This window comes from Felis catus, chromosome A3, assembly GCF_018350175.1.
Source record: "Felis catus isolate Fca126 chromosome A3, F.catus_Fca126_mat1.0, whole genome shotgun sequence".
NCBI classification, from domain to species: domain Eukaryota; kingdom Metazoa; phylum Chordata; class Mammalia; order Carnivora; family Felidae; genus Felis; species Felis catus.
Window position 1 is genome coordinate 87,341,075 of NC_058370.1, and position 27,661 is coordinate 87,368,735.

The following is a 27,661-nucleotide window of genomic DNA, read 5'->3' on the forward strand; positions in this document are numbered from 1 at the left end:
ACTTGTCTGTTCCCAAATATAGCTTTAAAATGCCCTTTATTCGAGTGTGGCCAATCGCCATGTGGGCCATGCCTCAGTTTCTTCTGTCCTTCAGTTTTCCTGACATTCTCGTAAACACCTGCCAGCACCCACAGTAACACCTGCCACCCAGGAAGCACCAACATCCTTGTTCACTCAACAAAGTGTCATTCAATACCGTTCTTTGTCATACCTCTTGGGACATGTCTTTCTTTTGATCTTCTCTGCACAGCTTATTAAATGGTGCACCAGAGAACTACATCAGAGAACCCAGATGTACCTGGGTCTTTAAATGTGAATTCCTTGTCTTTCTCATGCACCCTCTGACTAAAAATTGGAACCTTTACAAGCCTTCCAACCTCCTCAGGCCATATTCCTTTTTAGAATTCTAATCATGGAATCACATCTGGTTTTTCTCTGAATTTTTGTAGATTCTGCTTTCCTGAAGCTGAACTATGTCCAGTGTTTCCGGCTTCCAAGGTTATAAACTTTAAAATGACACAGATATCAACCTGCTATCCTTTCTGGTCAAGATGCATTCAAAGCAACAGGTGTCCCTGTTGTCTTCTCTAACCTTTTGAGTAATGCCACAGCCAGCAGGTATGTAAAGAATTTTTCAGGTGTTCAATTTGTGGCACGCTGAAATTTCCAGAAAATGTACCAATCTGAAGTTTGCTGCCAAACCACATTCTATCTTTATGACTACTTTGTAATCAACATCCAGTATTAATTACTTGGATAAATCATCCACGGAGTTGATCTGTGATATGATATTACTTTTGACATTCCCTCCTTTTAATCTTGAATCAAACATACATGTTTCTGTTGAGCGTGTGCTCAACAATTGGGGGCTGCCTGGCAAACAATTTTCTACTTCCTAATAGCACACAGATTTTCTTTTTGGGAATTCTCTTTTCCATCATGGGTTTACACTGGTTTAAGGCCACAATCAGATGCCCTACTCTCCCTTACACGCTCTCTCTCTAGAATTTGAATTTGGAGAAGACAAAGACACAGCAGAAGTGGAGGTCATGCATATAACTGTGGCATGTTGAACACGGTGTGTGTTTGGAAAGGGTTCTCTAATTCCCAATTCTTGGTTTCCTGGGGCTGTCTTGGTTACCGTTCATTCCTAATTACGATTCTCCAGTTTTTTTCTTTTTCTGATTTGTGGGCTTCCAACAGCCTTCCAACAAGGTTGTTTTGTTCAAGTTAGAATTGATTGCTGTGACCAAAGAACCCCGGCTGGTGTGCTCCAGAATGAGGCACATTTCTCCAATGATGGATTCCAATACTGTTCCTTTCCACCAAGTCTCTGATGCCCACAGCATCCTGGATCACCTACTCAACTCACTGGAGTCATCTATTTCCATTTCCATTTCCAAAACATTTCCCCAACAAGCTCACAAGGGACAAGGGAATTAAAATTTCAAGTTTAATCTATTGGCTGCCTCCAAGTGAGCTCTAAGCCTATAGTTATCTGAAGTCTTTTTATTTTTTAGAGAGCGTGCGAGAGAACATGATGGAGGGGACAAGGGGGAGAGAGGGAGAATCAGTGTGGATCCTGACACAGGGCTCAACCCCACAACCCTGGGATCTGACCTGAGCTAAAATGAAGAGTCAGATGCTCAACCAACTGAGCCACGCAGGCACCCTTAGTAATCTGAAGTCTTAAGTATTGTTTATAGTAATACTGTGTTCTACATCATTACTGTTCTTTCTTAACTCAAGCTGTCCCTATGCAGGTAACCTAACTTCATGGCCTCCTTTAATGTTTTGTGAAATTTCAAAATAAATTCAATATTGTATCTGAGAACTGAGAATCAATTCAAAGGACTGAGTGCTACTTAGTTTTCAAACTACACCTGCTACCCTCTCCATAGCATCTGGTTTTACAGTTTTGAGTCTTTCTCTCTCCTCCAAATTTCTGTTTAAGGACATACTTGTCAAGTGGGTGGCTCTTTTTGCCAAACCTGTACTTATTTCCCTGTCTTTACATGCTATAGTCCTTCTTCTGAAGGAATCTTTATAGGCTATGGTCGTAGGGTTTTTTTTTTAAGTTTATTTAATTATTTTGTGAGAGAAAGAGGGTGCACAAGTGGGGGTGAGGGGCAGAGAGAGAGAGGGAGAGAGAGAGGGAATCCCAAGCAGGCTGTGCACTGTCAGCGTGGAGTCTGATGCAGGGCTGGAACTCACAAACTGCGAGATCATGACCTGAGCTGAAGTCAGACCCTTAACTGACTGAGCCACCCAGGCACCCTGTGGTCGTAATTATATATAATGTTTGTATAAGCAGAAGACCACTTTGATGGCTGTGCTGGCCATTCTACATCATGTCTCAGATGGATGGTCAAGAAAAACCAGATACCTGCTAACTGGCTGCGTCAGGGTCAACACTACACCCTTGGATAAGAAATCACAATTCCTAACCATTTTGTCTCCTCCTGGAATTGGGGACTCTTTAGGATCTTCTGCTTTCCCATGTATCAAGGTGATAGTATTTGAAAGGCAAAGGCTCACAGAGCAAGTAAGTCTCTTAGTTCATGTGTCCTGTTCATGTGTCATATATTCTTCCTAGCCTCCCAAGTCAGTAAGTCATTGCTTTTTACTGCCCACTGAAGTGGACCTTTTCTGCATGTGCCACTTGTGAGATACTTCATAAAAATGGGGAAGGGCTATATTTTACCTCCAGACAACATAGCAAACATCCCCCCTGTAGACCTAGATGGTGAAACAATGAACATTCACATCTATTCCACACCAGTCCTTATGGGAAGGACCCAAGGAACAAGGCAGGATATTTCACCCCTTTGATCTTTGTTTGGGTATCTCCAGGGTGCATTCCTCCAACCACAGGGTGCAGACCTCCAACCACAGGGTGCAGACCCCAACCACAAGAGGCCTCTCAAAAATATCTGAGTAAATCCCACCCGGATTCTTACTGCAGCCCCTTTTCCCCCCTTGTTTTAGTAACTTTTGAAATTGTAAAAGCAACATGTGTTCAAGGCAGAAAACTTGAGATAACAGAAAAGCACAAAGAAAGATAAAACCTAAGTCACCTGTAAGCCTATCTCTCATAGATAATCGCTGTTAACACTTTGAAGGGTAACCTTTGTCTTTTCTTTATTCTGTGTCCCCACTTTGTCCCCAAGAGGGAATAAGATGATACTACCATGAACATTTCCCCAGCTAAGTATTATAGTGCAAGGTAATCTTCAATGACTGAAGTTTTCCACTGATAGATGTTCTTCAGCCAACCTCCTCCTGTCAGACACTGTGATCGCTTCCCAATGCCTCAGTCTTGTAAATAATGCAGAACCAAACACCCTCCTACGTCATCTTTGTTCATGCACATCTTGATCATTTTCCTGGGAATAGAATTAGTGTGACAAAGGAATGCTTATTTCTAAGACTTCTGAGAATGTCAAGCTGCATTCCAGGACATTTGTAACAATTTACACTCCCCTAAGGGGGAGATAAATGGTTCTACGTATCCTTCCCAACACTGGATAGTATCTTCCCTTTCCCTCTTTGCCAACTTCATGCAGGTATGTGGAAATCTCAGATTGCATTTTCTTGATTACGTATGATGTCCAACGTGTTTTCATATGATTATCAGCATTTTTATTTTACCTCTGGTTAATTAGTTGTTTACATTTTTGGCTCATTTTCCTACTGATATGTCCTTTCCTATTTCTTTGTAAGAGTTCTTTAAAATAATATGAGCTTGGTATCCTGTTATCTATATATTGCAAATAATTTGTAGTTGGATCTTCATTTTGTTTATGCAGAGGTCACCTTGCATTATGAGTAGAGGCCTTCCCTTAATTATATAGACATGTACCTACTTTTCCTTCTATTATTTTATTGTTTACATTTAATTCTAAGCCGTCTATACTTTAGTGCATAGCGTGTACTTTGTTATTTTCTGAACAGCCAACCAATTTTCCCAATACCACTTATCGTCCAGTTCGTCACCTCCCTATTGATTTGAAATGTGGTCTTTATCTTGCACTAAGTGCTCCTTGTGTGTTCTTCCTACTTAGTTCCTTTGAGATTCTGGCTGTTTCTGCACCAGTACCAAACCGTTTTATTTATCGTAACCTTGCAACATGGTTGAACACCTGGCAGTGCAAATCTGTCATTTTCCTTTGTCCTCACTCTTTTTTTTTAAACAGATATTCTCATGCTTAGTTTTGCCCGACGAACTCATTTTCAAGTTCCCTCCCCCATAGCCAAATCTTTTGGAGACTGACATTTTAAATTAGCTTAGAGATTACTGACTCATATAAATACGAAGATTTCCTAGTCACAGATGCTACGCTTTTCCATTTATTCTACTCTTCATTGTGCATCCTGCAGTAAAGTTCCATGGAGCTCCCACACACAACCACCGTGCTGGGTTTATTATTTTTGTGTTAATACCCTCAGCATCGTGTTAACTGTCCCCGATAGGACCTGCAAAGGCCTCTAGCCACTCTGCTCACTGCAAAAGCGTGCACTGGAGGCTTCAAGGGAGTGTCAGTGCTGGAAGGGGAGCCATGCAATAACTCCAAGTTAGCAACATGAGTCCTAGGGGTGGCTAAGACTCTTGATGATTCTGGCCAAATCACTCCCTTCCATGGGTCTCTGTTTGCTCCTCTGTAAAATGGGTTTCTCTATATAGCCAAGGTTCCCTTCATATTAAAGTTAGGATCCTCCCAAAAGTGAGATGGTAGATGGAAGAACCTTTGAGGAGGATGGAGTCTCACCGAAATTAAAGTGTGATGCCTATTATTAGTGGTATGCTTAGGTGCTGAAGGAGTAAAGAATATCGGGGTGATTATTTGAGGCTAGTTTAATCTGAGAAAGCTTGTTGGAGGTGGTGAGATTGATTGTGGGAATCAGTGCCCTGATGCAGAGCGCATGTGCACAGGTACAGAGGCACAGGAATAAGGTTTGGCGGGGAGGGTGAGGCAGGTAAGATCTAATGCACCGGAGAGTCAGACCATGGTAGACTCTTGACTTGAGAGTAACACTGGAGGAATATGGAGTCTGAGCCAGTTTTCGTAGGTTTGTTTCTTTTAGCTTAGTCCTGGGGGGGCAGTGCCATAGAATCCAGCCAGTCTCCCCAGAGAGGGCTTGTCCAGAAAGTGCAGCCCAATCCTAAGATTTCCTTAGTCCAAAGATGGCCAAAGAATCCAGGTAAATTAACTTTGGGGTCTTGGCCTTGAATCAGACCTTTATAGCAGTTGAGAGGGCCTGGGGAGACAGAGAATATGACCTTTCCTGGCCCAGGAAACAGGACAGAGCATGGAGACCTTTTGTGGAGTGTCCAGAAGAGGAGGCACAGGCAGGAGCTGCCCCTTCCTTGCACACTCAGGCCCCAGAGTGAGGCTCAGACAGGCCATGCGCCCAGAGCTGTGCCAGAGTGGCGGGCCTGTGGGCCCTCGGGGCACACGCGTCCCAAAGCTCCACACTGCCTGTCTCCCTCCGCAGGTGAGCTCCTTCTCCCACCAGCTGGTGGAGAGGTGGGCGTAGGAATGCTGCTCCCAGGCACCCTGGCCTCGCTCAACCTGGAGTTTCACACACCCATTCCTTAACCTCATTCTCTGCCATTTCATTCCTCTTCCCACACAGTGTTTACTAAAATCTCTCCTCCCCACCAGATGAAGCACGAGACCAGGACTCCCTGGGCTGCCTGGGGAATGTTCCCACAACTGGGCGAGCCGCCAGAGCAGAGAACACAGGTTGCCACCCTGTAGACCGCAGCACCCGGCCACCCCTCCAGGGGGAAGGACCCCAATCGCCACCTCGGGGGTGGCTGATGTTCTCAAGGACAAGAAAACTGTCAGGCAATGTCTGAGAAAGAGGGGTTTTTCCTTTGGGTTTGCAAATAATAATAATAATAATAATAATAATAATAATAATAATAATAATAATAATAAAACCCTTGCAGAAAAAGGAAGAGAAAGAACTCAGGTGGCTTTGCTGTTTGTTTGCAAAAGCAGGAGCTGGCAGTCAAGGGACAAGTGAGAACCCGTGCAGCATTTTATAATCACTGTGTCTCCAATCTGGTGTTCTAGCTGTCAGTTCTATAGTGTAGGGTCTTGCTGCTCAAACTGTGGCCCACACATCAGCAGTGTTGGTGCCGTCCAGGAGCTTGTTAGAAGTGCAGAATCTCAGGCCCCGCCCTAGAGTTGCTGAATTAGAATCTGCAGCCTAACTGGACCCTTCCCCACACCCGGTCCCCAAGTCCCCCAAGACTGAGAAGTGCTGCCCTGGTACAGTGCTCCTCAATCTTGGCTGCAAGACGGAACCACCTTGGAAAAGTACCCATGTTTAGATCCACCCCCAGAGATTACCATTTAATTACTCCCGTGTGCAGCTGAGACAATGGGAGCTTTAAAAGACTCCTCAGGTGATTCCCCAGCAAATCTCTGGTTTAGTATATATATATAAATAGATTAAAAGAAAAAAAAAAAAGAAATTCCTCCTAGTACTATAAAATGGAATCATAGAAAGCTTTGCAGGGGCAAAGTTGGGTGGCTTCGTTGGTTCAGCATCTGACTTCAGCTCAGGTCATGGGTTCGAGCCCTGCGTTGGGCTCTGTGCTGACAGCTTGGAGGGTGGAGCCTGCTTAAGATTCTGTGTCTCCCTCTGTCTCTGCACCTCCCCACTCGTGCTCTCTCTCTCTTGCTCTCTCAGAAAATGAACAAACATTAAAAAAATTAAAAAAAGCTTTGCAAACTAAGCAAATTCAACTGAGAAGAAACTGAACATATCACCGCTTATGTGATGTATCTTTATCATGTAGCATCCATAAATGATGTCCTTGAGAAGAATTAAAACAAGGGTGAATCATACTCTTCAGTGAAGTTAAAAGATAGTACTTCCTCTCTCCTATCTTCTTCCCATCTTGTGACTAATAATAAAAAAACAACAACTCCTCCTCCTCACGTAACAATTCAGACCACAGCAAGTGAGAATATCTTCATGCTTTGGTCTTATTAGGACAATTTTATTTTTGCATTGCACATTTTGGGTCTAATAATGAGCTTTGCTTTATGGTAACGTAAGTACAGTGGAAGTTCTTGTGTTCACTTGCAGAATACAGAGTTTCCTTTTACTCACATACTCCTTTAATGTAGTTGGACATCAATCTTTCTAGCCTAAAAAGGAGGTTTTATTTCATTGCCAGGGGACAGAACTTCCAAAAAACACAAATGTCTTTCAGCATCATGTTGAGTAAATAATCAAGGGAGTATGAATTGGTCTCTCTCTGACTTCCTGCCTTATTTTGCTTTAAACTCTTAGGTGAGCTATGAAAAGACATCTGCCCTAACGTTCCAGCCACTAGGCAGGATGGCAGCCCCAAAGCCAAGCTGAGGGTTCTGGTGTTTCCTGCGCTTTGCACATTTATCTGGTGCCGGAGCCAGTCAACGCAACAATGTGTAGACGTATCTGTGTACCGGTTGCTGCTGCCGTTCAATTCGAGTCATTCGTAAAAGTCACTCGGGAAGATACCAAGTGACTCTTGGCTCAGGTTTCCCCAATCATATCAGGTTTTACATATGACGTGACTATATTCAGTGGAAACGGATATCGGAAAAAACGGTCAGTATTCAGTGTTCCAAGCCCAGGGGCGGCACAGATTTCACACCCCCGTCTACCTACCTTTAATTTAACTTCTAAAGAAGGTGCGGTTAGCTCCCATGGCCCCACCAGAAACCTAGGAAGTTCTCGGAGAGCCGGCTGAGGACAAGGACTTGGGCTGCTGCGCTTCCCGCAGGCTAGTCAGCCCCCGGGGCATGCGGTGTCAGGAATGGCATTGGGACGGAGTCCCCCAGGACAGATGCATGTTGAGGTAGGAAACAATGAGCTATCAGGAGGTCGGCCAGGACCAGTGCCTTTCAGTTCTGTGGCATGCAGGGGACCAACAGCCCTCTAGACTCAAACCAAACTTTCCAGCTTGGCACGATTCCGAAGTCACTCTAGCACGCATGTGCAAAGGAGACCTGCTCTACTCCAGAGGGCTCCACCAAAGCCCACCTATGCTTCCGTGAGTCTCTCTGGATTATGAACCGGCCTACAGGAAAATTTGGTTTTCAAAAATATCAGTTCTCTTTATCTTCATGAAAATTCAAGAGGAACACAAGCATACACTGTGAAAAGCCTCCCTCATACCCTATCCCCAGCCAGGCCCCTTCCTGGAGACAGTGGCATAACAGGGTCTCATACACGTGACTAGTGGCACCATCTTCCTTCTCAGAAGGGCTCTGCTCTGCTGAGTGAATGGCCCTCTCTGCTCTCCTCTGATCCCCTAAGGAAAGGCTCACATACAGCTTCCTTGACACAGGGCAGATACCATGACTTTGTCCGTTTCCTACCCTCATCCTTTGGGAACTCCCAGGGCACCAGTCCACATGGCTCGTGGTAAGAGTTCACAAAGACCAGGAATGAGTTGCGTGAGGGCACATCTCCAGTGTTTCACAGGTAAGACCTTCAACTTCACACTTTTTTCCACCACGTATTAACCGAACAGGGTTTATTACCCGTGCAGGGAAAACTTACTATAGAAAACTTACTGTAGAAGAGAAAACCACAATACTGAAAAAAAACAAAGATATTCAGAGAGATGAGAGGAAAGGAGGGAAACACTGTGGACAAAACCTTGGCCTCAGTACAATAGGGGATTGAGAAAGGGAAGAAGAGCCATCGAGCGTGTCTCATAATGATTGGAGCCTTCCACGGCCTACCATGGGCCTTGACAGGCACTCAGATGTGCACTTCCTTCACACCTGGCCAAGGTGGGGCCGAGGGGAGAGGATTGTGGAGCAGGAATTAATGAGTTATGTCTTGGATCCTACTCAGTTGAGCACGGCCCTGGCAATCTTCTCAGGTGGCTTGCGCATCCCTTGTGGTCAGGCAGGGACAAGATGACTATCTACCTGCATGTGTCAGCCATTGCCCCTCTTTCTCACCACCACCAGACAAGCAACTATTATTTTTCCTCTTTAATAGACAAGGAAACAGAATCAAGAGTTGGTTTGCTGGTTGGTATCAGAGCCACGGCAGGGACCTGAGCCTGTCTGGTTAATCAAGCCTGGGATTCTTCCCCCACCCCCACCCCACCCCCACCCCCGCCCCTTTTCACTGTGCTCGGCTCTTTTGTTCACCTTGATGTTCCTTGATATCCTTTTTGAACTCCATCTGTGTAAAGTAGGGGTTTTCCATATTCCCATGTTAAACTGCAAAACCCCAAGTCCATTTAACAACCTTTCTTTCCATAGGCTGGGATAACAAGTGATAACTATGACCCCCCCCCTGCATGTTTCTCAATCACCAATCGTGTTTCAAATGTGCGCCAAAAAACAAAGGTGCCTTTCATGTCATTCCCCAATAAAAACAGCTTTACTTTTGGTGCGAATGCTAAATTCTACAGTAGTTTGTTCCTAATGGTGATAAGATTAATTTATTCTCATTAAAAAAATTTTTTTTAATGTTTTTATTTATTTTTGAGACAGAGAGAGACAGAACATGAGCAGGGGAGGGGCAGAGAGAGAGGGAGACACAGAGTCCAAAGCAGGCTCCAGGCTCTGAGCTGTCAGCACGGAGCCTGACGTGGGGCTTGAACTCACAGACTGTGAGATCATGTCCTAAGCTGACGTCCGACGCTTAACTGACTGAGCCACCCAGGCGCCCCTCATTCTCATTTTTAAATGCAGTCCTGATCCCTAGGCACAAACAATAGTTTGAAAATTATATGTATATATTTATCTTTCATATATTCAAACTCAAACAGTAATGGATATTGATTATGGTTCCTGTGCTAATATGTAGAGGAAAGCATGGACAAATGCCCACAGACCAAATTATTAAACACACATATGCTCTGTGATGTCAAGTGATAATGCTCACTGCTAACATTTCAAACTGTTCTTTGGCAGCACTTACTGGGCGCCTCCCGTGGTCCAGAGGGCACACAGCATGTGAGCAGAGAAGCCTGAATCAGCCCCACTCTTTCTCCTGGGCAGCTCCTGGAGGTCTGCTGGGCAAGTGACTGACACCTAGCCTGTTCCTATACAAGGGCCTTGCTGGGCCATTATAACCTCAAACTTCTCATCCTGTGTGTGCAAACCTTTGCAGCCATTGGAGGAGGGGTCTGAGTAGGAGGGATCTTCCAGAAAAATCCTTCAGGGGGGTCTCAGATCATCATGGGAGGCCTCGTGAAGCTTGTGTACCCAATCTCAGGCTCACTTTGCTATTCTTTTGTCATGGTCCCAGTGGCTTCTAACCTCTGTGTGTGTCTCCCTTTGCCTTCACAGTGCTCACTGCAATATTCCAGAATCTGCTTGCTGTATGAGAACATACCACACACCCAGGCACACACCCCAAAAAGGAAAATGCTAACAACAGTGTAGCAAGCTTCCAAAACAAATAAACTAAAATCTACTCACCAGCCTCACCCATACTTCTTGGTGTCATAACAGCGACGTAGCTAATGGTGGTAAACAAATGCTTAAGGAGGAACAGAATTTTGGAGCAAGAAGCCAACTTTAGGGATGAAAATGAGATCGAGAGAAGTTGTTACCCAAATCCAGGTCTCCGAACTTCTCACCCAGGACCAACTGATGCACAACTATTGGCTCAAGTATACATTTGAGTTTTTCATCTTTTCCAAACGTATTCGTTTTTGATCGCTGCTGTAACAAATTACCACAAACTCGGCAACTTAAAACAACACAAATGTATCATTCATTCTACAGCTCTGGAGGTCAGGAATCTGAATGGGCTAAAATCACGGTGTCATTAAGGGCTGATTCCTTCTACAGTCTTTCAGGGAGAATGCATTTCCTTGCCTTTTCCAGCTCTATGGTTGGCCAGAATTCTTTGACTCCAATCTCGGCTTCCTAACTCTTTTCCCACTCCTACTCTGGACCTTCCGCCTCCCTCTTACAAGGGCCCTTTGATTACAACAGGCCTACCGGGATAATCTCTCCATTTCAAAGCCCTTACCCTAATGAATCTGCAAAGTCCTTTTGTCATGTAAAGCAACATGTCCACAAATTCTAGGGCTCAGGATGTGGATATCTTTGGGAGACTGTTATTCATCCTACTACACCAAGCAAAAAGAATTCTCTTGTGTTTGTCCAGTTATCTGCTGTCTATAGAAGAATATTTGCAAATTTGTCAGCCCCTCTAAAATGCAAAGCTGGGTAGAGCAGTAGGAAGAAGAAACCAGTGTTCTGTCTGTACAGTTATAATCCGAGGGCTAACATAAGTTAGAAATTGAAGCAAATGACCATGTTCACAAGTAGTATCCACACCTAAGCAGATATTCAACAGTAAAACTGTAAATTTGGCCCCAAATTCTCAGTAACTTGAAAAATACAAACTTGAAAAACTTCCAACAAAATGGGAAAAAAAAACCCAAACAATAGACCACCAAATGCATCATTGCCATTAACATGCATGCCTCAGCTAGTGATCTGAGCACTAAATGTTCAGTGTGGTCCAGTAATACGGACACAGGCCCTGCCAATCCACTTCAAAGCAATTTTAATCCTTCCCCAGCACCTCTTACCATCTCAACACTTGGAGTTTTCCTGCTCAGTATCTTCCTTCAGTGGACATCATTGTAGCTAACATACAATCCAAATCCACCTACCCATGCTTATTTTCTTAGGATAAATTCTTAGAAGTGATATTTCTGGGTCAACGGGTAGGCAAGGCATTTTAAAGCCTTATGATGAATATGAACAAATGGCTCATGTAAGCTGTAACAATTTACACACCCAACAATACCAGTCTCCAACCTTATCTACTTTGTTCATCAACCAAGTTGGTTATTTTTATCTTTGCTAATCTGATCAGTGAAAATGATATCTCACATTAATTTGCATTTCTTTGATGATATCTAGCAAGGCTAGATATCTTTTCCAATGTCTGTTGGTCACAGTTGTTATTTTGTGACTTACTTATTCAAATAGTTTGCTTGTTTTCCTATTGGTGTGTTAAAAGTTTTGTTATCTGTTTGTAAGAGTAATTTGCTATTTTTTTAATGTTTATTTGTTTTGAGAGAGAGAGAGAGAGTGTGTGTGTGTGTGAGAGAGAGAGAGAGAGAGAGAGAGAGAGAGAGAGAGAGAGAGAAAGAAAGAGAGAGAATCCCAAGCAAGGCTCTGTGTTGTTGGCACTGAGTCCGATGTGGGGCTCAAACTCACGAACCCTGAGATCATGACCTGAGCCAAAATCAAGAGTCAGACGCTTAACCAACTGAGCCAGCCAGGTGCCCCTAGAGTACTTTGTTATTAGAGATAGGACTCCTCTCTAGGATTCAAATATTGGCAAATATTGCCCATGGGTTTTCTTTACAGTGTTTTTGTGTTTTTCTGGGTGATGATCAGAACATTATAATTTTTATGTACCTATTTTCCATTATGGTTTCTGTCCTCAATGTTCTGATTAGTCCCCTCTTTTAGAAGTTATATAAATATTCACCTATATTTTCTTAGAGAAATTTTACACTTCCACTAAAAAATATTCCCATAACCTAGAACTTTTTTAAGAATGTCATTAGCCTATCCTATTTAACTTTATTTCTTTTTCAATGTTTAGCCTATGACCCCAGAATCATTTGTTACCTTTTCCCTCTTTTCCACTAGGGATGTGGAATGCTACTTTGTATCACATCAAACTATTTTGTGTGATTGGCTCTCTTCCGGAGGTTTCCATGTTGACTTGAATGGATCTATTCTTGTGCTGGTGTCACAAAGTTTTAATTAAAGCAGTTTTATATTATTGATTTTTAAAAAATTTTTTTTCAACGTTTTTATTTATTTTTGGGACAGAGAGAGACAGAGCATGAACGGGGGAGGGGCAGAGAGAGAGGGAGACACAGAATCGGAAACAGGCTCCAGGCTCCGAGCCATCAGCCCAGAGCCTGACGCGGGGCTCGAACTCACGGACTGCGAGATTGTGACCTGGCTGAAGTCGGACGCTTAACCAAATGCACCACCCAGGTGCCCCTATTATTGATTAATAATATTTGATAGTACAAATTCTTCTACCTTTCTTTAAAACAATTTTTTTAATGTTTATTTTTGACAGAGAGAGAGTGCGCCTGCGAGCACGAGCAAGGGAGGGACAGAGAGAGAGGGAGACACACAATCCCAAGCAGGCTCTGAGCTGTCAGCACAGAGCCCGATGTGGGGCTCGAACCCACAAACCATGAGATCAAGATTGGAGCTGAAGGTGAATGCTTAATCGACTGGGCCACCCAGGCACCCCTCCTTCTACTTTTCAAATCAACATTTTCTTGTGCCTTATTTATGAAGGCAAACTTTAGAAACCTTTAGTCAAATTTCTGCTACCTGTTCTGAAAGACTAGAACTCACTTAAATTTCTAAAGTAATAATGGGAAGAACGAACAATTTTAGAACATTGCACTTTCCTATCGAGGCACAGGTTCCCGTATTTAGTTAAATTATCTCAAAAGGAAAGTTTTATGGCGTTCTTCAAATAGATTCTGAACAGCTTCTGAAGTTCACTCCTACATAGTCTACAGTCTATTTCACAACCATCTTGAAGGTGATCTTCCCCAGCATATTTTTAACTGGTGTATAGGAAAACCACGTATTGTTAATTTTCTTACTTGCACCCTGCTAAATACTCTTAATATTTCTGCTAGGCATTCTGGTAGTTTGTATTCCTCAGGTATGTAATTGTATAGTTTATAAAAGCAGCAATTTATTTCCTTTCCAACCAGAGTTTACTGAGCACCTTTTGTCAGACGCCTAGTCTACAGAGTCAGGTGCTGCACGGATCTCAGCAACATGGCGGAGCTGCCCTCCACGGCCACGTGGGTGAGCCCCAGAAGCTCCTGTCGCTGGGGGCAGGATTGCTACCAGAGGCTCATCGATGCTGTCTGGAGCTTGGCTCTGCTCTCTGTTTGCTGCCACAATTACTTTATTGTTTTGTTTTCCAAAAACTAGACTTTAAGACATGCTTTGCTTCTCAAATAAGAATCATCCAAAATCCCCACGCTTAAGCAGATGTCTGCAAGTCTTCCCAAAATATGCTTCTGCCGGAGTATTTCTTTGTTACCACCGAGTTCTTTTGCACAAAACTATGGGAAATGACCTGTTTTCATGGCCCATGGACAAAAAGTTTTAAGCCATAAGAATAAGCAAAATACTTATTACTAACAAATCTACAAAGTTACAGAATGAGGCAAAAATTTAAGATTGAACCGTAACTTCAGACCCGACTGTGGCACAAACTTTTGCAGGCAGGTAGACTAAGTTCAAATCTCAGCTCTTTTTACTAATTCTGACCTCTTTTTACTAATTTTTACTAATTCAAAACCCTCTGGGCCATAGTTTCCTCATGTATCAATAGTGAATGTTATAAAAACATGATGTAAAGCACTGGGCCAGGCTCGGTATTAATTCATTCACTCACTCAAATATCAAGTGCCATCTGTGTGCCAAGCACTGTACTGGGTGCTACATGAATGAACCAGACAGACAAGATCACCACCCTCAAGGAACTTAGGTCTACTGGGGGAGGCAGACAAATGATAAGTAAACAAACAAATGAAATAATGAAAGCGTTAGAGACAGCAGTGAGCACTTGGAATTGACATGAACAGAGGTGGAACAGAGAGCCGCTGTAGGATGTTACCATTAGGGAAGATGTCTCTGAGAAGGGGAAGCAGATCTGAGGTCCGAAGGGCACAACTGGGGAAAGAGCATCCTAGGCAGAAGGAGTATCAAGTGCAGAAGCCCAGAGACAGAGAGGTGTCCAACACATGGGAGAAAAGGAAAGGATGCCAGAGAGCTGGAGTACAGAGAGGAAGGAGGACAGATCGGCTAGCTGCAGCCGGGGAGGGGAGGCGGGGGATGCATGCAGCAGGAGACTGCCTGGGTCTTACTCTGAAAGCACATTGCTTTTGCTGTTTTTTTTTTTTTTTTAATTAATTAATTTATTTTGAGAGAGAGAGGGAAAGAGAGAGAGAAAGCATGAGTGAGTGGGGGAAGGCGGGGAGAGAGACGGAGACAGAAAGGGAGGGAAGGGAGGGAGAGGGAGAAGAAGAGACAATCCTAAGCATGCTCCATGCTGTCAGTGCAGAGCCTAACACGGGGCTCAATCCCATGAACTGGAAGATCATAACCTGAGCTGAAACTGAGTCAGACACTCAACCTACTGAGCCACCCAGGCACCCCTGCTGTTGTTCTTATAACTCATGGTGACACATGGAGATACTGCACTGGATTGTAATTTAAATCTGAAACTCAAATACGTGTTCAACTATGTCATTTGCAAGAAAGTATACCACAGAGACATACAGAGGCTCATTTTAAGATTGCTAAGCATTTCTGTTTCATTCAATGAGTCTCCAGTATCGATTTTAGACCTAATGTCAGGCACAAATCAATGAAAAAAACCCAAAAAAACTGCACCTATGTGGCAGGTGGAATAGGGAAAAGCTGCACCAGCAGCCCCTGCTGACAAAGTGCAAGCTCCCTGAGCATCTTTCCCTTTGGGCACACTGCATTCCAGCCCCGCTGACTTCCGATTAAGAGCCCATGGTAGCGGGGAGGCTCTGACTGCTGCATAGGAAGGAAGTGGGGTCCAGCTTTTGGACAGGCCAGGGTGGCCAAAATCTGATGATGGACATCAAATCTCCACTGCCAAGGACCTCAGTGGTATTAGTCATACCAGTAAGAATCATTTCCCAGGATCTATAATATCACAGCTGTTTAGGCTGAGGGATTCGTTCGATCCTTTTATAAGCCCACGATTCACATCACATGCACAAATCTGTATTTTTTATCAGCAGTATTGCATTTATTTCCTGCGAGGGACTCGTGCATTGTTCTGACTTGAAAACTGTTGGACATGAGAGGAAAAATAATTAAAAACAGCTTACTTCAGCATTAACTCTTAGCTCTGTCAATGGAAGAAAGGCAATGTGGTATTTTTGTAACTAAAGAAAGCCTACTTCTGAGGCAATTTCCAGGTGACAGACCAGAGGCATTTCAAGAAGTTGTTTGCAAACCAGTTGTTAGACCTCAGGATCTAACCTAACACCAAATATTAAATCACAGGAAACAACATATTATAAAGAGCTGGTATTACCCTACCCCTCAAACACAGAGCTGCCGAATCTGCCAGTCCCAATGACACTGCTCTGGGACAATGCCTTGGAGACCCATTTTCTGAGTATATGGATTTCCTATGCTGCTCGACCTATTGGAGAGCAGGAAAGGGCCTCCCCCAGGGCCATGATGCTTGCTGTCTGTCCTGGCATGGGACTGGGGGTCAGTGGGGAATGAGCTACGGGAAGAGGTTGGAAATAGGGTTGTAATGAATTATAGGCATAAGACACAGGCCTTGGACTGAAGGGAGTGTGAGGGGAAGGGGCCTTGGAAAGGCTATGGCAGAACAAAAGCCCTAGGCTAAGGATTCTGGAATAGGCCATGGAGAGGAAGATAGAGGCAGGGAAGATGTTTTTCTCCTTCCCTTTCTCCCCTTTATCAGCAACATCAGCAGAAGGGAGGGAGAAGGGACGGCCCATTTAACGACTGTAAGAGGAGGCAGAAGGCAGAGGTGGAGAGGACACTTTCCTTCTTCCCTGGCTTTGTGTGGGGGAGGGAGTAAACGGCATGTGCATGTAAGAGTGTATACAAACCCAGTTTATCTAAATGTCCATACCTGCCAGTGAGTAATAATAGCCAATATTTGTTCAATACTGTAGTTAACAAATATTTTCACATTTGTTTGATCTTCACTACTGTTGACAGATACGCAAACTGAGGCTTAGTCAGTATTATAGTCAGGATTCAAAGGTCTTTGCTCTTTTTCTTACCCCTATGGCTTTCCACCCTGGACATGTACTAGAATTCCCTAGGAAGACTGAAAAATTACTGATGCCTGGCCTCTCCCCTAGCCCCTGTGAATTAGGATCTCTGGGGGTAGGGCTAGGGCCTCAGTGTTTTTAAAATTCCCCAGGCAACTATAGTGAGCAGCTAAGGTTGAGAACTCCTGGCCTACCCAGTGGCCCTCAAACTTTAGTGTGAATGTGGGTCACCAAGGGAATTAAAAATGTAGATTCCTGGACCTCACTTCGAGATTCATATTAGGCTTGTGTAGCAATATACACGTCTCTCTACTTCTAGGCAAGCAGAAGTCTTGGTCTTCCTCAACCTCTGGAAGTTTGGAATAGCCACATAAGTGCTTCAGGCAATGAAAGGTGAACACTAAAAAGTGACACATATCGGGGCGCCTGGGTGGCTCAGTCGCTGGGGCGTCCGACTTCAGCTCGGGTCATGATCTCGCTGCTCGTGGGTTCGAGCCCTGCGTCGGGCTCTGTGCTGACAGCTCAGAGCCTGGAGCCTGCTTCGGATTCTGTCTCCATCTCTCTGCCCCTCCCTTGCTCGTGCTCGGTCTCGATCTCTCTCACAAATATGAAAAATAAAACTAAAAAAAGTGACACATATCTGGGTGAGAGTGTCAACCACTGTCACTAGATCTTACATCCCTCTTGCTGATATGAAGGTCTAACCTGAATCATCAGTTTCCCCGGAGGGTGACCCAGGGCCCACAGTACACTCGGAATTAAACTTTTGCTATGAAGGTAATGACGTGTGTCACTGCGGCACAACCTAACATTTCCTGACAGAACCTGTTGGTCTGAAGTCCGGTAATATTACTTTTTGTAAACATCGGGGTGATTCTTATGCTAGCAGCCTGTGGCCTCCACTTTTAGAAGTAAGCCCAATGCCGGGTTAACCTCCTGTGTTTCATGTCTTTGCGTGTGCGTGTGTGTTTCAGGTCTCTATACAGAAATTGGTTGAGCTCAGGGAGAGAGGATTCATTGATTCGTTAAACTTTTACTGTGCACTCACCCATGTCAGGCACTGATTTAAGTGTTCACCTTAGAAACAGAAGAATAAGGCAGGCACTCCTGTCCTCTAGGAGCAGACCAGAAGAGAAAAGGCAGCAGGGGGAAATACTAAATATTTAAAAAAAACAAGGGGATGGGACAGAAGAGGGATAAATTAATTTTGCCTGAAGATAGACAGAGCAGCTTTGTGAAAGGGGAGGTATAGGACCTAGATCTTAAAGGACAAGTCAACACAGCCTAAGCAGAGCATGTTCATGGGTACAGCTATGCAAGAAAGCATTAGACAGCTAAGTTGGCGCAAAACAACAGGATGAGCTTGTGGAGAGATGGCCCAAGGGGCTGGCATTCAGGGATGGAGGGAAGTGAGAGGGAACAAAGGTAATGCAAGGTTCTAGAGCCCTGCTGTCCGGTAGAAACAAATGTGAGCCACCTAGGTGATTTCACACTTTCTAGAAGCCACCTTTGGGGGGAAGAAAAGAGTGAGATGGATTTGAATATTTAACCCAGCATAGTCAACATAGTGTCATTTCAATAAGCCACCAATATAAACATTAATAAGAGTGCATAAAAAGAAGCATGAAGAAACAGTCTTCAATATCCAGTGTACATTGTATATTTTTAACACACCTCAGTTTGGACTAGCCACGTGGTAAGCGCTCCGTGGCCACTTGTAGCTGCAGTGCTGAACCGTGCAGCTCTCGACAGCTGCCAGAGGCTTCTAAAGACACACTTTTCTAGGGCATCTGCCTGGCTCAGTCATTGGGGCATGCGACTCCTGATTTCGGGGTTGTGAGTTCAAGCCCCACGCTGGGTGTAGAGCTTACTTAAAAAAAAAAAAGTACTTTCTTCAAGGAGGATACACTGAGCACTGGGCACTCATTCGCTTAAAAACAAAACAAGAACTCAGTATCCTCCATGTATCATATTTGTAACTATATAAGCCTTTGAACACCAATAAAAATACAGGGATATTTAAAAATATTATCATTGTCAAAGCCCTCTCCCCAAACAACATCTTGGTTCAGGAGATTATATTTACTCACAAATTATAGTACTTAAGCCAACTTTAAGAAAATAAGTCAATGTGCAGTATTAACGGCAAAAGCACACCTTTTAAGACTTTTTTTTTTTTTTTACAAGAGTACACTATTTGGATAGCTCAGTAGTATCAACACTCTTTAACCAAGGTTGAGAATTTTAACTTGAAGAGGGACGAGCAGCGGGGGAAGACCTGTTCAGCTGAGCTCCTTCCCCCAAGCGCCGTGAAAACAGGCTGTCGGGGGGCCTCCTCCGCTCTCTCCTAATCAGAAGTGCCCTTCGTCCTTTTAGAGAAGCCAACTGTGGGCATAACCGGCACAAGACATGCCAACGTGCATATGGGTAACAGGAGGCCTAGATGTTTCACTGTGTTTCGGAATCCTTAACAAACACTAAACTTAACTTGTTAAAAAACGGTCTGGAAGGCTGTACTCCTTTCCATGGTTCACAGACAAGAGATCCTGGATTCTGAATCCATCAAGGATCCTCTCAACACACATCCTCAAGCCCTCCGTCATGGCTGAAGCGATTTCCAAACCAGGAAGACCTTCCCCGCAGCGGAGCACAGATGAAAGATTCAGCCTTGCAGCGCCCTTCTTCAGTCCCCTCAGGCAGGACAGCCCGTGGTGGGCCCTTCCTGCCACTGCTCGATTTATAATTCTAGTGGACAGTCATCTAAGTCAGGTTACCCTTTGCAGTTCTATCCCTCACCCCCCCCCCCCCCACTTAAAGGCCCCGAGGGCAGGGGCTGTCCGTTGTCTGTCTTTGGTGCCCAGCACAGCCCTCCACAGTAAGTCCTCACGTTCAATCACAAGAATCTTAAACTATTCTTAACATAAGAATCCTGAAGCAAAGAGAAAAAGGGAGAAAGAAAGAAAGAAAGAAAGAGAGAGAGAAAGAGAAAGAAAGAAAAGAAGTTAGATAGATACATTCAACTCAAATTGGGCCAAAGATCCCTCCAGTATAATATCCCCTTTCTCAAGGGTACCAAAGAACTAGTTTTTCTTTTTTTGAAAAGATAGGATTTTCTTCCACGTTGTCACCTGGATGGTTAATCCTAAGAGCCACTGAATCCCAACCTTCAGCTCCTCAATTAGGTATACTCTCGGCTTAACTGTCTAATTATTTTCCCATCTTTATGCATTTCTAACCTGTGCTCCCACTTAGATTCTTAAATCATTACAATCAAAAGGGGAATTAGGAGCGCACTGTTCTCATATAAATCACTATAAATAGTCCCTACATGTGATCATCATCTTCTCCCTGAACCCTGCCCATGATGTGACAGCAGCCTGTTCAGACTTCAAACAACGGTGTCCAAGGGCTTCCGTGTAGCAAGAGAGAATGTGAGATCCTCGGGCAAGTGACCACACCATTTTCCCTTCTGGGGTCCTGTGACACGTGTCAGGCACCTGACACAGGAAGCCAAGAAGTTCTCAACCTTCTCTACCCTCTGGTGCCTTGGTTGACCTCCAGCATTTCCACATGGTGGCTCTCCAATTTCCCTCTGCTCCTCCTAAATCTCACCGCTCAGAAAGAGAGCACACCATCCCATGCTTCCCCTGTCACCAAAGGGGCAGACCGTTTCCTCTGCATTGGGTGCCGTAATTCTGAAAGCAAAGCTGCACTTTTCAGCATCTACTGGAGGGGCAGGTTCTAGAACATCACTTCCCAGTGGCAAAATGGGGCTTCCTCTGACCTGCACTGTGCGTCAAGGGCACGCCCCTCAGCACTGAGTTGTGAGGCTGACCCTGCCTCGGACTGGTACGCCTTCAGACTCTAATCACATCCCTGCCACCAACTGTCTCAGGCCATCTTGGTATTTCAGATACCATTTCTCACACAAACATTACTGCTTTCTCACTCTGTCTTTGTAAATCTAAACAAAAAGATTCATGTAACAGATACTTACACAGAACTTCCTATGCACCCGGCACTGTTCAAATGCTTTACATAGGTCATCTCATTTAATCCTCATAATGGCCCTATGAGGTAGGCTCAGTTGTTGTCTCCACTTTACAGATGGGGAAACTGAGGCACAGAGCGGTTAAGGAGCTCCCCCAAGGTCACAGTCCTCAAGGGGCACGGTTAAGGCTTACACCACGGCTGTTTCGCTCTAGACTATACTGCAACCACTGTGCTATCAGATTCATAGGATTTTTATTTTAAGCACCCTGCCATCAAGCCAAACTTAAATAGATGAAAAAAGGCATAATTCCCTCACCTGCTAATGAGAAGCTGAAATCAAGGAAAGCATAAGCTCTGAATAATGTGAGAATTTCTAACCTAGCAACCACCCCCCCCTGGATACACAGCCCAGGCAGCTAGCAAGTGGGGGCACTGCACATAGCCTGGGAAGACTGTGTTTTCATCCCTATGGGCTGTGTGAGCTTGGGGTCCTACAGGTTTATTCCCCTGTGTTTCATATGCCTAATAACACTGTTGTTTTAGAGAAATCTATGAAAAAGATTCTTTTAAGAAACACCTATCTATGTGACTAAGTATTTGTATACACTGTGAAACATGCACTACAGTAAGTCTAGTAGCCCTTGTCACCATATAAAGTCACATAATATGAAATACAATGTTATGGACTGGATTCCCCATGCCATCCATTACATCCCTATGACTTATTTAACACTTGAAGTTTGTACCTTTTGACTCCCTTCTTCCATTTTGCCAGTGCCCTCCTCTGGGGCAACCACCAATCTGGTTCTCTGCATCTATGAGTTTATTTGTTCATTTGTTTTGTTTTTTAAAATTTCAAATACAAGTGAAATCATATAGCATTTTCACTCTCTGGCTTAGCTCACTTAGCATAATGTCCTCAAGGTCCATCCATGTTGTTGCAAATGGAGAGAATTCCTTCTTTTTTATGGCTGAGTAGTATTTCACTGTGTGTGTGTGTATGTGTGTGCGCATGTGTGTGTGTGTACATACTTACACACACACACACACACACACACACACACACACACACACACACACCTCTTCTTTATCCATTCTTCCATCAGTGGATACTTTGGTTGTTTCCATATCTTAGCTATTGTGAAGTATGTTGCAATGAACACAGAGGTGTATATATCTTTTCGAATTAGTGTTTTCATTTCCGATAAATACTCAAGTAGAACTGCTGGATCGTAGGGTCGTTCTATTTGTATTTTTTCTATTTTTTGAATTTTTAAAATGTTTCTTTTAAGAGAGAGAGAGAGAGAGAGAGAGAGAGAGACACACACACACAGACAGACAGGCAGGCACAGAGAGAGAGGGAGACAGATGATCCAAAGCAGGCTCTCCACTGACCGCACGGAACCCGATGTGGGGCCTGAACTCACAAGCTGCAAGATCATGACCTGAACCAAAGTCAGACACTCAACTGACTGAGCTATCCAGGCACCCCCTATTTTTAATTTTTTGAGGAACATCCATACTGTGTTCCATAGTGGCTGCACCAATTTACATTCCCACCAGTAGGTTCTTTTTTCCACGTCCTCATCAACACTTGTTATTTCTTGTCTTTTGATAGCAGCCACTCTGACGGGTATGAAATGGTACCTCACTGTGGTGTGTCACACACTTTTGATGTTCAGATTGGGTCTTTATTCTGGAAAAGGTTGGGGAGTACTAACCTTGGGAAACTGTGTGTAATGACAACTGCAATATGAATGTCCTTTGGTTGGATGAGCGTCTGGGTTTCTAGAGCCTTTCACTGTGCTGGGCTGTGTTTCTTTAACAGGGTATCAGGTGGAAAGCCTGCTAGCCCCAGAATTTTATCAAGTCTCCCCTTGAGTGTTGTGTGATTCCTGATTCTATTGCCATTTGTCCTGCCTCAGAACACCAGGAAGAGTCACTGTGACAGACTTCATAGCAAGATCTAACACCTTCCCCTTTCAAGATTCTAAAAATGCCTTTCTGAGACGTACTGTGTAAGGCAAGGAGAGGTGTTCATTATATCCCAAGTCCCCAAAGACAGGATGCAAAAAGGCCCAGAAAAAGAGATTCTCAGCCCGGCTGCCAAATGACAGTTGGGAAGAAAAAGGTTCCCCTTCTGAACCCCAGGCTACATGGCACCAACATGTGAGCAGAATTAAGACAGACCTCTATTCTACTTCAGCTTATCTGTTTTTCCCCTCGTTTAAAACAGCGCTAGTATGCTTTGGCATTCAAGAAACATCTTAGTAAATGCAACCTGTTGAAAAAAATGTCCAGATATAGAAATTACCTCCCATTACACATCCTGATAAAAGAGTAAGGCCATAACTTTCAAGTCAGGAAATTAAGAAGAAAGATTTGGAAGGAGTCAGCAAATCAAACAGCTGCTGAGCCTGCTAAGGAGGACATCTGAGCCTGGCTGGATTAGCCAAAGGTCCCTTCATTAGTAAATAACTGGACCCTCCAGGCTGTTCCCAAACTCAGAAGTTGGAGGCTTGTGCCTGGGCTCTCAGAAAATAAAGCTGATCCCTTATCCCAAGCTATCATGTTCATCATTTCACTAGAGGCAAAGATAATGAGAAAGAGGATCTTTTGAGGTGATGGGCTGAGTTCTGAGGTGTTTGATCCTCTTCACCAAGCTCTCCAGTGAATGCTAGAAAGTCTGTTGTGGACTCCCAGAACCAGCACTGTCCAGCTGAGGAAGAGCGAGAGTTCCAGGGAAGGGAAGTGCCGTTGCCCTCAGGAGAACGCACCGTAGCCTACGAGGTCAAGTGCCATTGGCTTCTTCCCACTGGGCCTTAGCACCATGTGGCTGAGGACTAAAAGTGCAGATTTCTGGACCACACTGGGGCGGGGCCCCGGAACTGGAGCTTCAGCAGTCACCGGGAGGACTCTTACACACACAGAAATGAGAACCACTGCCTGAGGATGCCACTCCAGGGGGTAAAAGCAGTGTGAGGATACAGGTCTTGCTTCACACTATGCACATCACCAATCATATACTGAGCACAGAAGCAACAGCGGTTCACACTTCGAGCACCTACTGTATGCCCACACAGCTTCAAGTGCTTGCCGTGTAAGCTCTTCATCGTCAGAAGAACCCTACGAGCAGGTGCTACGACCATTCCTATGTTATAGATAGAGAAGCTGAGGTATAGACAGGTTAAGTAGTTAAGGTCTCACGGCTAGTAAGGGGCAGAGGTAGAATTTGAACCTAGCCTGTCTAGTTCTAGAGTCTCACATTCTAGAGACTGGCCCCAAGGCCAGGAGCCCAGAAAGACCCCCCTTCTCTGTTGAAACTCAGAGGTATCAAGTACTTAGCATTTCTGCAAAGTAGATCAAGATCTAGGAGCCAAAGGGCTACTGGAGAAGAGTTTGGAGAAGCACCCCCAGAACTGGGAGGTGAACTGGTGATTGTCCTATCAGGGCCCATCTCTCCAAACAGCAAGGTCTCTGCAGGGCCTGCTGTGCCGAGGAGCAAAGTGTAGGCTTCAAGCTGCAGGGAGCAGGCAGCCCTCAAGCAGGCCAGGAGGGCAGGTCCCCATGCTCCAGAAACAGCAACACCACTTGGGACTCAGTGATAGCAGCAGGCGCCGGGCAAGACAGACGTGTCTGCGCTCAATCCATGCTGACCCACAGACCTGCGAACAGACAGGAGCTACTGCCTTTTCTGTCCTTTAAAAAATCTAGCCAACCCCTTTCCTGATTATGGTATTAAAATATGCCCATTGCTGACATGATAGAAAAATAGGAAAGTACAAAGGAAATTAAAATCACCTATATTCCCATTAGCCAGAGGTAATTCCTCTCCCAGCCTGACCACAGCAGCTGGGTGACCGCTTGACCAAGGAAGACAAGACAAACCTGATTCTCCCTCTGGAGACTCTGAGTTAAGAGGCACAGAGATGGGAGGAGTTGGTATAGAATGATCTCTGCAGTAGGTACAGGGTGTACAAACGGCTATAGCTGAGGATCCCCTGGCTCCTGCATTCCTTGGGCCAGGCTGTGCAGCATTTCCAGTGATTCTGTGAGGGCCGATCCCTTAAAAATCAAGCCCCTTTTACCTACGCTGATGTGTAGTCAGCTTCTGTTCTTGCAACACAAGGTGCCTGGCAGAGTCAGGAGAATGACCAATCACAGGGAAAGCCAGCTCAGTACCATGGGCCACGCTGAGCAAGATGCAAATTTTCCCCCTTCAAATCAATATATAGCTTTTATTCCACATTTAAAATATCAAAATGCTGAGGAATCAGCCAGGATTTTGCTGTTTCTGTAGCTGGACAACCTAGATCTTATTTATTGGACTGCTGAACTCTTCCTTTTTCAGAAACATAGACACCATCCAAAAATTTTCCGCTTTGTTTTTAACCATTGTGGCTTGCTGAATCAAAGCAGCTGAATTTGATACAAGTTCAGCATTGTTTCCTTCAAGAATTAACTCATCTTTCTGGGCTTGAGATACTAAATGAGCAACTCTTGGCCCTGTCTAAACCCCACGGATGTATTTTTTGCCCAAAAAATTTTGGATTTCTACAAAAGAACTATTAACCTGACTAACGACGTTGATGGGGAAGTGGGCATACACAGACCTCATCTTGTAATGGAAGCCCAGTGTAACACTTGATCATGTTCTGTACATGACTACAGACAGTGTGAACGGTAGCCGATTCCCTTTTATTTCTCCACTGTTTGTCAACCCGGAGCCTTTTCTTTTTTCCTTCAGAGAAGACTGAGTTCTACACTGATGTGACTGAAGTCCTTCCACAGGCTCCTCTGGGGCCCTTCACAATAACAGCGGGGCCTTTCAGAGAGATGTTGATGTTTCCTGGAGTGATGGCTGACAAGGTCTTCGTGCTCACAGTGGATGCAGGAAAAAAAGAAAAAAGGAGCAAGACACAATTTAACAAAGAGAATAAAAAGTAGAAGGTGGAACTTTGATTAAAACTGGGAAGTCTGAGGGGCTCCTGGGTGGCTCAGTCGATTAAGTGTCCGACTTCGGCTCAGGTCATGATCTCGCGGTCCTTGGGTTTGAGCCCTGCATTGGGCTCTGTGCTGACAGCTCAGAGCCTGGAGTCTGCTTTGGATTCTGTGTCTCCTTTTCTCTTTGCCCCTCCCCTACTCACACTCTGTCTGTCTTTCTCTCAAAAATAAATAAACATTAAAAAATTAAAAAAAAAATTTTTTTTTAAAGGTAAGTCTGAATATAACAAAAGCAGGTGTTTTCTTCAAAGAAATCCATTTTGGTAGATTGTCTCTGTTGACGCTTTTCTCTGAGATGTAAAAATCATCCACTTTTATCTACCGGCCCTATGTCCTCTGATGGCAGGGCTCATTTACTTCTCACACGTATCCCCAGGGCCTAGCCCCATGCCCAGGAGGAGGTAGTACTCAATCAATGTGTGCTAACAAATGTCCACAGCTAAGAAGTGGGAGAAGAGGAAGCCTTCTATGGGCCCTGATGTTTATAAAAATCCACAAGTTGCGTCGCTTGCCTTGTTTCTTTTGAAGATGGCAGATGGTCTCTTACCTGAGCTCGGCTTAAACCAAGCCCCTGATTTACATAGCCCCATTCTCTCCTAAAATCATCTAGATCAGCGTGCAAAAACGTAGTGAGTTAGCTAGTCTGGTTTACCAGCCCATTTCTATTTTTACCAGGTAAGCCAACTGTTTACCCACAGGACATTTGTGTTTTGTTCCCAAACCTGTTTATGTTGGTTATACTCACAGTATTTACGTAACTTAATTATATATTACATAAACTAATGAATTGTCTGTGTATAAGTGGTTGTTTCTATTGTAAGTTCACTGTTTTGGAAAGACTTGATAAAGGTGAATAGATTAAAAGAACTGCTTTAAATTAGAGGTGAACAAGTCAGCTATAAAAAACTAGGTGTATGATGGGGAGGGTAATATACAGGTTTAGAAAGATTTATAGCACTTTAAGTGTCCAAGTTCTCATACTAAAGAAATAAATCTGGAGATTATGGAGGGTACAATAGAGGTATAGTTTATACAAGTAAATGATGCAGAATGCCAGTCAGTATGTGCCCATTCATAACTAAAACAAGACTCTCATGAATCATTCCCTGACCTTCCTTCACTCTAAAATTGTCTATTCTAAGCTATTTAATTTCATTTTTGAAACTGCTGGCTGTGATCCACTAAAGTGATTTTGTGACTCAGGGTTTGAAAAGATACTGCCTAATCCCCCTCCTTAATTTTGTTGATGGTTCAGGGGGACTGAAGAGATCTACTAAGGCTACGCAGCTAGTGAGTCAGAATTATAATCCTTGATTCCACATCCTCTGGCCTGTCTACCACCCTGAGCTACCTTCCCTCTCCCCTGGCATAGTCTCCTTTGCAAAAAATAGAAGTTCAAATGAAGAATTGGATGACACGGACAAATCCTAGAGAGGAAAGGAAAGAATCCCTGATTCTCTCCCGAGGCCCCACTTTCCTCCAAACATTCTCTGCAGCAGGCAAGTCCTGCCACACTCAGTTGTATGTGCTTTTCCCCCCGAACTAAAGCACACCACGTGTCTTGTGCTACAGACACTTACTTGGAACGGCGAACTGTGTACCTGGGTAGAGCACGTGAGCCTTCTAATTTTAGAACGACTCCGGTTCCACATGGGAAAACTCCAGACAATGGAACGGGGAAGCAGTTTGCAGTTCTGAAAAGCTTTTGTTAGGGGAGATGAGCAATCAATAGATCTCTTGCTTGCTGGCTGATCCACATTCTACCTGTTTCTCAAACAAGTAACGCCTTCAAAGGCTTTTCCA

The 27,661-nt window shown here is 44.3% G+C and overlaps 1 protein-coding gene and 1 pseudogene across 3 annotated transcripts in view; both read right to left on the reverse strand.

The window, feature by feature from the left end:
• Positions 1 to 27,661, reverse strand: part of TGFA (transforming growth factor alpha) — a 116,509-nt gene that overhangs the window by 47,066 nt on the left and 41,782 nt on the right. The gene's annotated exons all lie outside the window — the stretch shown is intronic.
• Positions 22,369 to 26,247, reverse strand: LOC109498500 (annotated as a pseudogene).